Source organism: Dama dama, chromosome 30, assembly GCF_033118175.1.
Source record: "Dama dama isolate Ldn47 chromosome 30, ASM3311817v1, whole genome shotgun sequence".
Lineage (NCBI taxonomy): Eukaryota > Metazoa > Chordata > Mammalia > Artiodactyla > Cervidae > Dama > Dama dama.
The window spans coordinates 28,073,029-28,086,069 of NC_083710.1; the positions used below are offsets into that span (position 1 = coordinate 28,073,029).

Sequence of the window (13,041 nt, forward strand, 5' to 3'; positions counted from 1 at the left end):
CTATTAGGTCAATCAATCTACCTGATATCTTAGTAGTTTTTCTAAAACCAATTTTAAAGGATTATTTTTAATATTCAAAGCATATTTTTCTGGGGACAATTTAAAGGATCAACAGTCCCATGACTAGTATAATATGTTGGTAAATGGCCTTTGTTCCCCCTTCAAATCATTGCCCATATGTCCTTCGTCTAACCCAAGCCTTGAAACTTTTACCAAAGTTAAGAGAAATTTCCTCTTGACATTGCACAGATACCTGATAACCCAGTGATAATCACTCTCTGGCAGGCTTTGCACATGAGGCATTTTAAATGCTGGTAGAGATAATCTATGGATCCAAACCAACATAAAATCTAAAGTGGAAGAGAACAGTCCGCCTCTTTTGTTAAGTGATAGCTCTGTACAGCCGCACGGAGTGTCCTGAAGGTATATCAGGAACCAGGCAGCTTGGCCTCCTTTGATTGTTCCCAGAGGCTCCCTTGGCTGTTCCCACACACTTCTTCTCAGATTTGTTTTCCACTACACCCCTCCCCAGAGTGATTAGAAACAAATACCAATGCCGAACAAGTCTAAATATGTCTGAATCCTCTCAAGCAGCTTGGCATTTCCTACAGGTTTCATTGGCAATTCCATGGCAGGGCTTGCTAGAGAGCTTTCATTTAAATTCAGCTAATGCAATAATTTGAAATTTTGATTGACTCATTTTCAAAATAACTCTAGTTTTCTATTTGGAAAGGCCAAGTTATACCCTTCGTTAAGAAAGAGAGATTTTTACAAACCACCTAGCCTAAAATGTAAGTGCAATAAGCAATGATCTGAATAATTTGAGAGCTATCACAGAAATCTAAATTATCTCAATATGTTTTCCTCCTTGTACTTTTCTTGGTACTTCCTCCCTTTTGATTCATGTTACTTGATATATTCAGTGTTTTAGTCCCTCTTCTGAGTTGGAAAACTAAAGCTATTATTTCTGGAAGTCTGGTAAAAACATATGATTGGGGAAGATACAATGGGGGAAGGTTGTTTTGGAAGGGGTGCCCCTCTCTCATTGAAGAATAACAAAGAATTGCTTTATGCGACGGTCCATTTTTCATCTTTAGTAGCAAAGACTGATGAGAAAAATCATCTCATGTCTGTTACTTTGTGACCAAGGGCCAATCCACTTTAATATCTCAAACTTAGTGTATGTTATCACAGAGTTGAGAGTTAATTCTTAGAAATGGTTAATTCAACAGTATGTAAAAAATAATAAACTGAAAAAACAGCTATACTGCTTTCCCTATTTGATCTGATATAAAATCAGATCTTCCCTATTTGATTTTATATCCCTATATGATATAAAATAAGATCAATTTAATCATCTGAAAGATGTGGTAGGTCTAAAAGTAATACATTCATACTATTAAAAAAAAAAAAGTCTGGTGAAGAGAATTTCTCAAATATCAGAGAGAAGATCTCGAAAAATCTACTCCTCTATAAAAGTAATTAGAACAATGTCAACATTTTTTTTTCAATCACTGTTTTCAGAACACTGGAAATTAACTGAAAACTTTCAATAATACAAGAAGAATTTATTCAAGGAAAAAGACTGAATAACAAGAGGAGAAGTAAAGCTTTATAGCATTTTAACTCACTCTATTCCCAACCTCCTCTCCTCATTTTCACAGTAGCCATAAAAAGCAACAGTCTCACACTTACAGCAGCTATGAAAACGGTAAACCTAGCAGCCATTGGAGGGGGAAGAACAGAACAAGTTTGGATCTTCTTTTAAATATATGTGTTTCCAGAGATTTGTTACTATTTGACCTGGCTATTAGCTCCCTAAAAGTCTGCACTTGCAGGACTCATCTTTATTTGACATAACTCAGAGCTTACTCACTGTAAATAGCTTTCCCCAGGGCATTTATTGACAACAGTCAGTAGCAACTGTTTAACATCATGGTTGACTAAGGTAGGGGTAACATTTGGGGCAAACGAGGGGCTGACCAAAAAGATGAAAAGGAAAAAATGGGGAATAAGATGTCTAGAGTAAGCTGTGAGAAGGTCTGACATTATCTGGGAGTTTAGAAGACCACAAGAAATGTGTAGGGTTATTTTTTATATTTTTAATTTTCTGTGTATTACGATGTTTTGAAGTTTTAAGAATTTTTCTGTCTGGGAAGAGACTGCTCCTTTGAGACCAGCCAATTCTTGGAGAGGTGGTGGCGGCTGGATCATGACTTTAATGTGAAACTGACCAGTCTAGATCTATACACACTCTTTCTGGCATGTGCAGCTCAGGGCAGGAGGGTGAGGGTGGGCTAGCCATCCCAGGGCCAGGTGCAGCAGCAAGAGACCATCACTATAGGCCAAAATTCACTGGCGTTATTCAAACTAGTCAGTCCTAAGCTAAGTTTACCCCGTCCTGTCTTGCCTTTCCTGAGAAAATTACAATAAAGTTTTGACCTAGACTTTTCCCTTACTCCTGAATTCTGTCTCCTGACCCAAACCTGGCATTTCTCATATGGTCCTGTGTGATGTGCCATGCCTCCTGTTTATAGACCCTGTAAGTACAATAAATTTTCCTGAGACTTGCCCGTGTCCCTGTTATGGCCACTCCTGACTGACCAACACATAAAAGAACAGAGAAGATCACAACTGTGAGCAGGGGCAGGAAAATATCTGAAAACTCTCACCTCAAGCTGACCTGAAGTGAAGGCATGCCCCCACTGGCACACAACGCCCACCAACAAAGGCTGGAAGATGCACTGATTCAGGGCATTTAAGGATATCTCTAGCAACCATTAACTGACTACAAAGCTAACCAAACAGAGACGTGAGTGGCCATGTACAACAAAGAATAGAGACTATAGAATTTGTTCAGGAAAGTCACTTAACAAATAACCACGCAGCAGAAACAACTACAGTAATAACAGCAATAACAACAAACCCTAAACAGGGCCTGTGAGCTCTTCAGTTGTGTCAGTGTGTTATTCAAAACGTTCGGCTTTAAGCAAAAAATAATTGTGAGACATGCAAAAAAAACAGCTAAGTATGACACATACCCCGACTCAATGGATATGAGTTTGAGCAAATTCCAGGAGATGGTGAAGGACAGGGAAGCCTGGTGTGCTGCAGTCCATGGGGTTGCAAGGTATCAGACATGACCTCGAGACTGAACAACAAAAATGACACATACACAGGAAAAACAATCAATAGAAACCATCTCTTAGGAAGCCCAGATTTTAGATTTACTAGACAAAAACTTTGGAGAAGGAAATGGCAACCCACTCCAGTATTCTTGCCGGGAGAATCCCAGGGACAGAAGAGCCTGGTGGGCTGCCGTCTATGGGGTCGCACAGAGTCAGACACGACTGAAGCGACTTAGCAGCAGCAGCAGCAGACAAAAACTTTAAATCAACTAATATAGATAAATAAACGAAGTCATGCTTAAAGAGTTAAGTGAGAGTATGAGAACAGTTTCTTACTAAATACTGAATAGTAATAAAAAGATATAAATTATTAAATAAAGAACAATATAGAAATCCCAGAATTTAAAAGTAAAATATTGAACTGATAAATTCACTAGAAGAGCTATCTTGTCCTCATCCATCAGCCATTTAAGCCCTTCCTCTAATTATCCATTAAAATGTTCCACCTTGTGGTTTGCAAATTTTATGCAGCATGGAGAACATGCTGGGCCACTGGTGTGTAGCTTGGGCTGAGAATCCCGAGCCATTAGCAAATGCAGTGCACTTAAGGAAACCAAACAGAAAATAAACATGGTCTTGTAAGGTCTAGAATATGTAGCCTGAGTCAGTGTTACATATGGGGATGGCTAGGCCAAACACCTAAAAAGTTTCAAATGCAGTCATGCTTCACCAGAACCCCCTGAACTGGACAAGAAGCCCAACATGACCTAGGAAAGTGACATCAAAATCTGTGAGGTATGTGAGAGCTTCAGCAGTTAAATAGGACTTATAATCATTGGTCTTCTTTTCTATTTGTGGGGAGAGATGACCAAAAGCCTTGCAGTTATCTACTCTGAAATGAGATATTGTGTCCCTTCCCAGATCATACCCAGGAATATCACTTGGGGGCTATGTCCATGTATTCTGTCTGTGTCAGTGGCCCAGCTGGGTTGCTGCAAGTGGGTCAACAGCATGCCCAGTCTCTACTGGGAAGGACTCTTGTCTGGGCCCACCAGAACGCCAATATGCTGGAAGGCCAATGCTCCTTCAAGGAATAGGACTTTTTCTAGATGATAGCACACCCACTAATGGCAGGTAACAAAGAGTTTAAGTAGCTTTGCAGAGGGACATCAAAGGTTACCGCTCAGCAGGTGGTGCTAGTAGTTAAAATAAAACAAAACAAAACAAAAAAATAAACCCATCTGCCAATGCAGGAGACTTAAGAGATGTGGGCTCGATCCCTGGGTTGGGAAGATCTCCTGGAGGAGGAAATGGCAACCCACTCCAGTATTCTTGCCTGAGAATCCCGTGGACACAGGAGCCTGGTGGGCTACAGTCCATGGGGTCGCAAAGAGTCGGACACGACTGAAGTGACAGCACGCACATACACATGGAACTCATTCTAAGCAAACAGAGGCAAGTTGATCCTGATCATCTGGATGGAAAGTGATGGTTAAAAAAGGCATTTGACATATAAACTGCCGTCTACCAGCATCCCTTGGCTCGGCCTGTAGTCTCTGTGACAGTCACAATGTCAGGTCCACCAGCACCAAGGGCAGCATCAAGGCCTTGAACGTGGGCCAAACAGAACTATTAAATGCAGAAGTAGTTTCCATTTGGCTCCCTTAAGTTTGACGATTGCTGTTATTTCTTTTTCTCCTCCAGGAAGCCAATATTGTTTTGAGGAGGAAATGGCACTAGGCAATGATAGTCAGCTAGGTTCAGGGTGTTCTACCGGCCCCATTGAGTTGGTCCTAACTATAGCAATTCCAGTCAGGAGTTGGAAGTGAAGGTGAGTCAGAGTGCACATAGATAATACATCTATACTAATAATATACTTAGAAGTATAGGTCATGATGATGGAAATTTGTAGGGACCCCAAAGTACTCATGCATAGCCAAATGTGGGCAGGGGTCTTAGTGGTAGTGATCACAGACCTAAAATCAAAGAGCAGTATCTGTTTCCCCTTCAGCCTCATGGCAAAGGCTGTGGGGATCAGAGTCACTATGAACAAGTATCTGAGAGAAACAATACAATTTTCCTCTCATGCCCCCCACTGAACTCTAATCTTGGCATAGGAACTCAGGTCTTACCTAGGGACAGAGGGCCCTCTGTGTAATCCCTACTTCTGTCTATTTTAAAACTAAGAGTTCTGAGTAAAGGTTGCTATGGCTCTCCAGTTCACCTCAAGACTCACTAGGAGGGGAGGAAGAAATGGCACTGTGTCAGTCACAGAGAAGTCACAATCATCATGTGGCCCCTAGCAGAGCTGCCCATTGGAACCTTCCAGGGACTTGGCTCAGTACCTGGTCACAGGTTTCTTGGCAGGGAACTCATTAATCTTCTCCTTTGAGTCTCATTATCAAGGAACCAAATCCAGAGATATTCACGGAAAGGCCCTTGTCCAAGTCGCCTAGAAAAGGATGCACATTCTGTTGGTCATGCATGAAAAGAAAGTGAAAGCTTGGTCTCTCAGTCATGTCCAACTCTTTGGGACCCCATGGACTGTAGCCTACCAGGCTCCTCTGACCATGGGATTTTCAGGCAAGAGTACAGGAGTGGGTTGCCATTTCCTTCTCCAGAGGATCTTCCCGACGCAGGGACTGAACCCGGGTCACCCACATTGTAGGTAGACGCTTTACCGTCTGAGCCACCAGGGAAGTTGGTCACGCTTAGACAGTAACAAAGCAAGAAAGAGAGACCTTGGCAGAAGCCCAGTGAGGAAAAGAGGAGGAAAAAGAAGCAGGTCGAAAGAAGAGACAGAGAAACTGAGATCAGACTGTAGACCTCATAAGAGATCATGGTTGCCCTTTTCTGAGGAGTTCATTACGGAGTTGCTATTGCATGAACTGGGCTGATCTGGGTCAACAGTCCGTGAGCCCCCAGAGGCTGGCTGCCAGACCATGAGGTTTCCTGTACTCCACACACTCTCACCATAAACCCTATCAACGAAAGAGACCAAGGATGTTTGTTTCCTCACAAGGAACACAATGAAACACATATTCTTTTTTTATTATTAAATTAATTTTAGTTGGAGGCTAATTACTTTACAATATTGTAGTGGGTTTTGCCGTACATTGACATGAATCAGCCATGGGTGTACATGTGTCCCCATCCTGAACCCCCCTTCTACTTCCCTCCCCATCCCATCCCTCAGGATCATCCCAGTGCACCGGCCCTGAGCGCCCTGTCTCATGCATTGAACCTGGACTGGTAAACTATTTCACACATGGTAACACACATGTTTCAATGCTATTCTCTCAAATCATCCCACCCTCGCCTTCTCCACAGAGTCCAAAAGTCTATTCTTTATATCTGTGTCTCTTTTGCTGTCTCGCATATAAGGTCATCGTTACCATCTTTCTGAATTCCATATATATGCATTAGTATACTGTACTGGTGTTTTTCTTTCTAACTTATTTCACGCTGTATAATAGGCTCCAGTTTCATCCACCTTATTAGAACTGATTCAAATACATTCTTTTTAATAGCTGAGTAATATTCCGTTGTGTATATGTACCACAGCTTTCTTATCCATTCGTCTGCCGATGGACATCTAGGTTGCTTCCATGTCCAAGCTATTGTAAACAGTGCTGCAATGAACATTGGGGTACACGTGTCTCTTTCAATTCTGGTTTCCTCAGTGTGTATGCCCAGCAGTGGGATTGCTGGGTCATACGGCAGTTCTATTTCGTTTTTTAAGGACTCTCCACGCTGTTCTCCGTAGTGGCTGTACTAGTTTGCATTCCCACCAACAGTGTAAGAGGGTTCCCTTTTCTCCACACCCTCTCCAGCATTTATTGCTTGTTGACCTTTTGATAGCAGCCATTCTAACCTGTGTGAGATGGTACCTCATTGTGGTTTTGATTTGCATTTCTCTGAGAATGAGTGATGTTGAGCATCTTTGCATGTGTTTGTTAGCCATCTGTATGTCTTCTTTGGAGAAATGTCTGTTTAGTTCTTTGCCCATTTTTTGATTGGGTCATTTGTTTTTCTGGAATTGAGCTACATGAGCTGCTTATATATTTTTGAGATTAATTATTTGTCTGTTGCTTCATTTGCTATTATTTTCTCCCATTCTGAAGGCTGTCTTTTCACCTTGCTTATAGTTTCCTTTGTTGTGCAAAAGCTTTAAGTTTAACTAGGTCCCATTTGTTTATTTTTTATTTTATTTCCATTACTCTGGGAGGTGGGTCATAGAGGATCCTGCTGTGATTTATGTCGGAAAGTGTTTTGCCTATGTTTTCCTCTAGGAGTTTTATAGTTTCTGGTCTTACATTTAGATCTTTAATCCATTTTGAGTTTATTTTTGTGTATGAAACACATATTCTTTTTTTTTTTTTTTTATTAGTTGGAGGCTAATTACTTCACAAAAAAATATGGAACGCTTCACGAATTTGCATGTCATCCTTGCGCAGGGGCCATGCTAATCTTCTCTGTATCGTTCCAATTTTAGTATATGTGCTGCCGAAGCGAGCACTGTGAAACACATATTCTTTAACACAAATTCTTTTCGGGAGAGGATGTGGTGATAAGACAAGGCCAGTTCCTGCATAGTTTTGTATGCAACGTTAACCAACTGGAACTTGACCTTGTTGGAGACAGGAAGTCACTGAAGAGAGCTTTAAGTTAGAGACTGACATAAACATATTAACACTTAGAAAAATCCCTTTGTAATCTGCAAAGACTGGATTGGAGGGGCTAAAACTTATGTGGAGCGAGAGACAATTTGAACATAGGAATTTTTAATACTTGGTATCTCTGGTTCTTCTCTTACTACTCTTATTTGCAAAAAGTAAACACGTAGCAACAGTTACAGCAAGAAATACAGGCAGCTACAATCAAGTTGATCAATCCAGATAAGAAATCTGTTTAATTCTCAGTGGTAGGGCTCTTCCTATGACTTCTTTATTTCCCTGTTTCTATGATTTCTTTATTTCACTTGCCCTAAATAGAGATAGTCAGACTAGGCATGAAGTAAATTTATAGAGGTATGTTTAGTGTTAGTCTCTCAGTCATGTCCAACTCCGTGTGACCCCATGGACTTTAGCCCACCAGGCTCCTCTGTCCATGGGATTCTCAAGGCAAGAATACTGGAGTGGGTTGCCATGCTCTAGGGAATCTTCCCGACACAGGGATTGAACCCGGGTCTCTCACATTACAAGCAGATTCTTTACTATTTGAGTCACGAGGGAAGACCCTCTGAGCAACCAGGGAAGCCCCTTATAGAGCAGATGAGCATTTAAATTAAGACAAAAAGTTAAACCAAAGCAGTGTGGAAAAAAGTTTCAACTGTGTCATAAGAATAACTCTGGAAGTAACATCCTCAGTGACACAGTAACAAATGTTAATCATTTGCTTCTTCCTTCAGCATGTTGTAATGCAGGGATATGTCATTAATACAATGATCCCCAAGGACAGATATATCTAGTTTCCTCTTCCCTGGTAGCTCAGACAGTTAAAGAATCTGCCTGCAATGTGGGAGACCTGGGTTCAATCCTTGGGTTGGGAAGATTCCCTGGAGGAAGGCATGACAACCCACTCTGGTATTCTTGCCTGGAGAATCCCACGGACAGAGGAGCCTGGCGGGCTGCAGTCCATGGGGTCACAAAGAGTCGGACATGACTGAGCAGCTAAGCACAGTAAGCCTATATAAAGGCACGGTTTAATATTAATACATTGGAGGATCTTTATTTTAGTTGCTTTTTAAGTTTTACCTTTCATTTCCACTAATATTTTTAGTTTATAAGATCATACTCTGGGTTTCAAATCTTTAGTGGAAGGTTTGAAAAAGATACTTAAATAATCAACCTAAACAGTCATGCCCTAAGAAGCAGCCAAATGAAATAAACCCTGGAATTTTCTGATTAAAAAACTTCAAAGAAATTGCAACCAGCTGTTCTCCCTCCACCACCGATTTATTTCCTCTGAAAACTGATCAAGAGGAAACAGTCTTTGGGAGGGAAAAATCGCTTTAGACATATGTCAGGACTTTCTGATACTATCACTTGGTAGAAGAATAGTCAACTGAAAGGCAGAGAGTGAGAGAGAGAAAACCAACATTTATAAAGTGCTTTTAAGAACTGGTAACTTAGAAATACATTGACTGTCTTTTAGAATTTGAGAGACTGGATTAATCTTGCTGATGAGAGATCAGAATTCATTAAAAAAACAGTTAAGTCAGAAGAAGACTGAAACATCCCTTTCATTGCCAATGAGCACGGAGTCAGAGAATATGGCTAGATGTATTGGGCTCTTTCAGTAGTCCGATTTACCCACCAGGCGTGGGGGACTCAGAGGGCAAGAAGAGAATGGCTTGAATTGAGTAGGACCAGTTCCTCTCCCTAATCCACCCCTCAGAGGACACCCCAATGTTCACTGCAGCACTGTTTACAATAGCCAAGACAGGAAGCAACCTAAATGTCCATCGACAGAGGAATGGATAGAGATGTGGATTCATACACAATGGAATACTATTCTGCCACTAAAAAGAATGAAATGATCCCATTTGCAGCACCATAGATTGACCTAGATATTGTCATATGGAGTGAAGTAAGTCAGACAGAGAAAGAGAAATATCATATGATATCCCTTTTATATGAAATCTAAAAGAAGAAATGATACAAATGAACTTATTTACAAAACAGAAAGAGAGTCACAGAGTTAGAGAATGAACTTATAGTTACCAGGGAGAAAGGGTAGGGGGTGAGATGGACATGTACATACTGCTATATTTAACATGGATAGCCAACTAAGACCTACCGTATATCCCTGGGAACTCCGCTCGATGTTATGTGGTAGCTAGGATGGGAAGGGAGTTTGGGGGAGAGTGGATACCTGTACATGTATGGCTGAGTTGCTCTGCTGCGCTCTCGAAACTATCACATGTTAATCAGCTCTACTCTAATACAAAATAAAAAGTTTTTTAAAAAACAAGCCACTCTTTCCCTGGAGAGGTGCTGGAGGCTAGGGAGGCCGTACGGTAATAAAGCCCCTTTCACGTGGAAGAATTTACTAGAATGAGGAATGACTTTGTCCCCTGACCCCAACATTCACCACTACTTGATCATAATTGATGATCCAAGCAGACTCAGAAACACTCTTACTTATTCGAGAGCAATAAATACCAAGGGGTAGAATTGAGATTTGAATTCCAAACCATCTGACTCTACACTCTTCCTCTACCAAGGAATTATTCCACTGTGGGGGAAGAAAAATTACTTTTCTGCCTTCTTAGGGTCTTCAGCTAAGGCTAAAAAGTAAACTGACATAAGATATTAAAAGGAGGAAAAAAATACTAATCTTATTTAGTAATTTTCACATGTGCATGGGAGTCTTCACAAGAAAAATGAAAACCCAAAGAAGTGGCCATGGAACAGAGAAGAAGCAACCTGTCTCCATGTTAGATCTATTGCTTTAGCTCTAACCTTTCTGCTTGGCTGCCTGTATTTGGTCATGCTGACTGCATCTTTGTAAAAGAATGTTGTCTATAGCCTTAAATATACATGCTAGCCCATTCTCAAAGCTCTGACCTTTAAAGATGTAACACTTCCATTCATACAGAGATAAAAAGTTGCAGAATAGAAAATAATCATTGTCTCTGGAGGTTAATAAGAACATTGTGACCAGACCTAGGGGGACCCTTTTAGTATAAAATAACCCTGAGTTCTACCTTAGGGAAGGTAGTTCTTTGGGACATCAGTTCACCATCTTCTCAGTTTGCTGGCTTTCCAAATAAAGTCACTATTTGTTGACCCCACACCTTGTCAGCCTGCAGCACACAGGCTGGGCTGGACTCAGTAGCAGTTGTGCCTAGGTGCCAGGTTAAAAAAATAGCAGAAGTTGTAGAAAAGTAACTAAAATATATGGGTAGACTAAATGAAGAAAAGAGTTACTTTGACAAGATCTATTTGTACAGATTTCTCTCATTCCCGGCTCCACATCTCTGGTGATAAGAATTCTTCTTTCCTCCTGGTATAGGGAGGGGCTCTCTTAAACAGGAGTTTCATCCTCTCCTTCTGAAGAAAAGGGGAGGTCAGAGTGCCCTTCTTGTACCAGCTGACTTCCAAGTACTTTTTGCTCAAAATAATCAGGATGCCAAAGCAGCGTATTTGGGGATGGCATGTCCTTAACTCCTTCACAATCTTTTTCTTAGAATATGGTAAAATAGGGACTGTTCGAAAAGCTTTGAAAGTGAAAGTGAAAGTGAAGTCGCTCATTCGTGTCCAACTCTTTGCAACCAAGTGGACTGTAGCCCACCAGGCTCCTCCATCCATGGGATTCTCCAGGCAAGAATACTTGAGTGTTGTATCCTATTAGGAGATTATAAGGAAATTCATGATTTCTTCTATCAACCAAGTGTAAAAAAACAAACATTTAAGAAGACAACCTTCCCCTCAGTGGAATTTGAAATGTCCCCCTCAGATCCAGGAAGTAAGAACCAGACACTGTGTTTCTAAGAGGAACCCTCTCTACCAATAAGGAGGGGAAGTTGGGTTTTCTATTGGAATTGTTTTTGGAAGCAATTTTAAATGAGATCACAGACCTTCTGGATCAGATATCAAGGTCAATGTTATGAGAAAAAAGAAAAAGACTACAGAAATAAAGTCAAGGAGAAAGCAGAAGTGGGGGAGCTTGGGAAGTAATGGAAGGAAAGCAGACAGAGGAAGGATCTGACTTTCATAGGCCCCCATGCTGAGATTTCCAAGAATGGGGTGTTGCCTTGGGTTCTGCTGGCAAGCGACCAAGACAGCAATTTATGATTTCTTTTATCAACCAAGTGTAACAAAACAAATTGCTGCCGTGGCCATGGTTCAAATGTCTGATGGCTTTGTTGTCATAGTCTTAGTCAGCTAGCCAAACTGTCATCATCTGAGTCTGTATGTAGGATTTGACCTTTCCAGTTTTGGAACTTCTTGTAAGACTGTCTTCAATAAAGGGCATCCTCATCAGCTCACAGAGCCTCTAACTTAGGGATAGTTCCAAATTGATTTCCCTCACCCTTAAAATTGCTACTTTGAATTAACTACTTGGACCATTCTCAAACTCTGAATGATCTCTTTAAATCAGGATTTCTCAACCTCAATGGAATTTGAAACTTTTCCCTCAGATCCAGGAAGATGGCTATTTGGAACCCATCTTCTCAGTCTGTCATTAAATGTACTAGGCTATTTTTGTTCAGAGTTGTTTTTTTTTTTTTTTTTCTGATTTTCAAGATTAAAATATATATCTGTGATTAGCAGTTATACCTCTTGTTCGTGTAAGACTGTTGCCAGCTCAAAAAAAAATTAAAAGCATTAGAATCATTACTTTAAGGAAGAGAAACAGCGATGAGATAAACTACCCATCAGTACTTCTTTTTTCTCCCTGTCATCCTTAAATACTTTGTACTTCATCACCCAAAACCCATTGTTTGGGTTGTTGAGAACCAAGGTTGTTCCAGAGAAAACTGAGCTAAGTAATAGGAAAGAAGTTCTCCAAACTGTCAAAATCCTAGTAAAGACCAGCTTGTGCTACTGCCTGTCTTAGTCTGTAGGATTCACAGAAGGGAGTGTGTCTGCCTAACCTGAGATGCAGTCAATCAGAGTCCCTGTAGCGCTCAGAAATGCTCCTTTGTAAAAGAATGTTGTCTACAACATTTCCACCTTTGGGAAACAGCCTAATTATTAATAGAAGGCACCATCCAACAGAAAGGTTACTCTGTAGAAACTCTTTCTAAGCTTTTGTTTATCCTTCCATTTTTAGAGCTGCAGGCTTAAAACTTGGCTATTTGAAAGAAGAAAAGTATATAAGTGCAACTGGTGTTAACATAAAGCCAGGGAAAAATGGAAATCACACCAGGCAAAAAAGTTGGCTGCCAGTTAGGAGGCTTGAT

General features: G+C 40.8%; 1 non-coding gene across 1 annotated transcript; it reads right to left on the bottom strand.

Moving 5' to 3' along the window:
• Window positions 1-7,540: 7,540 nt before the first annotated feature.
• On the bottom strand, window positions 7,541-7,647 carry LOC133049779 (U6 spliceosomal RNA). Its single transcript, XR_009691460.1, has one exon. It is a non-coding gene; the product is annotated as a U6 spliceosomal RNA (small nuclear RNA).
• Window positions 7,648-13,041: the final 5,394 nt, after the last annotated feature.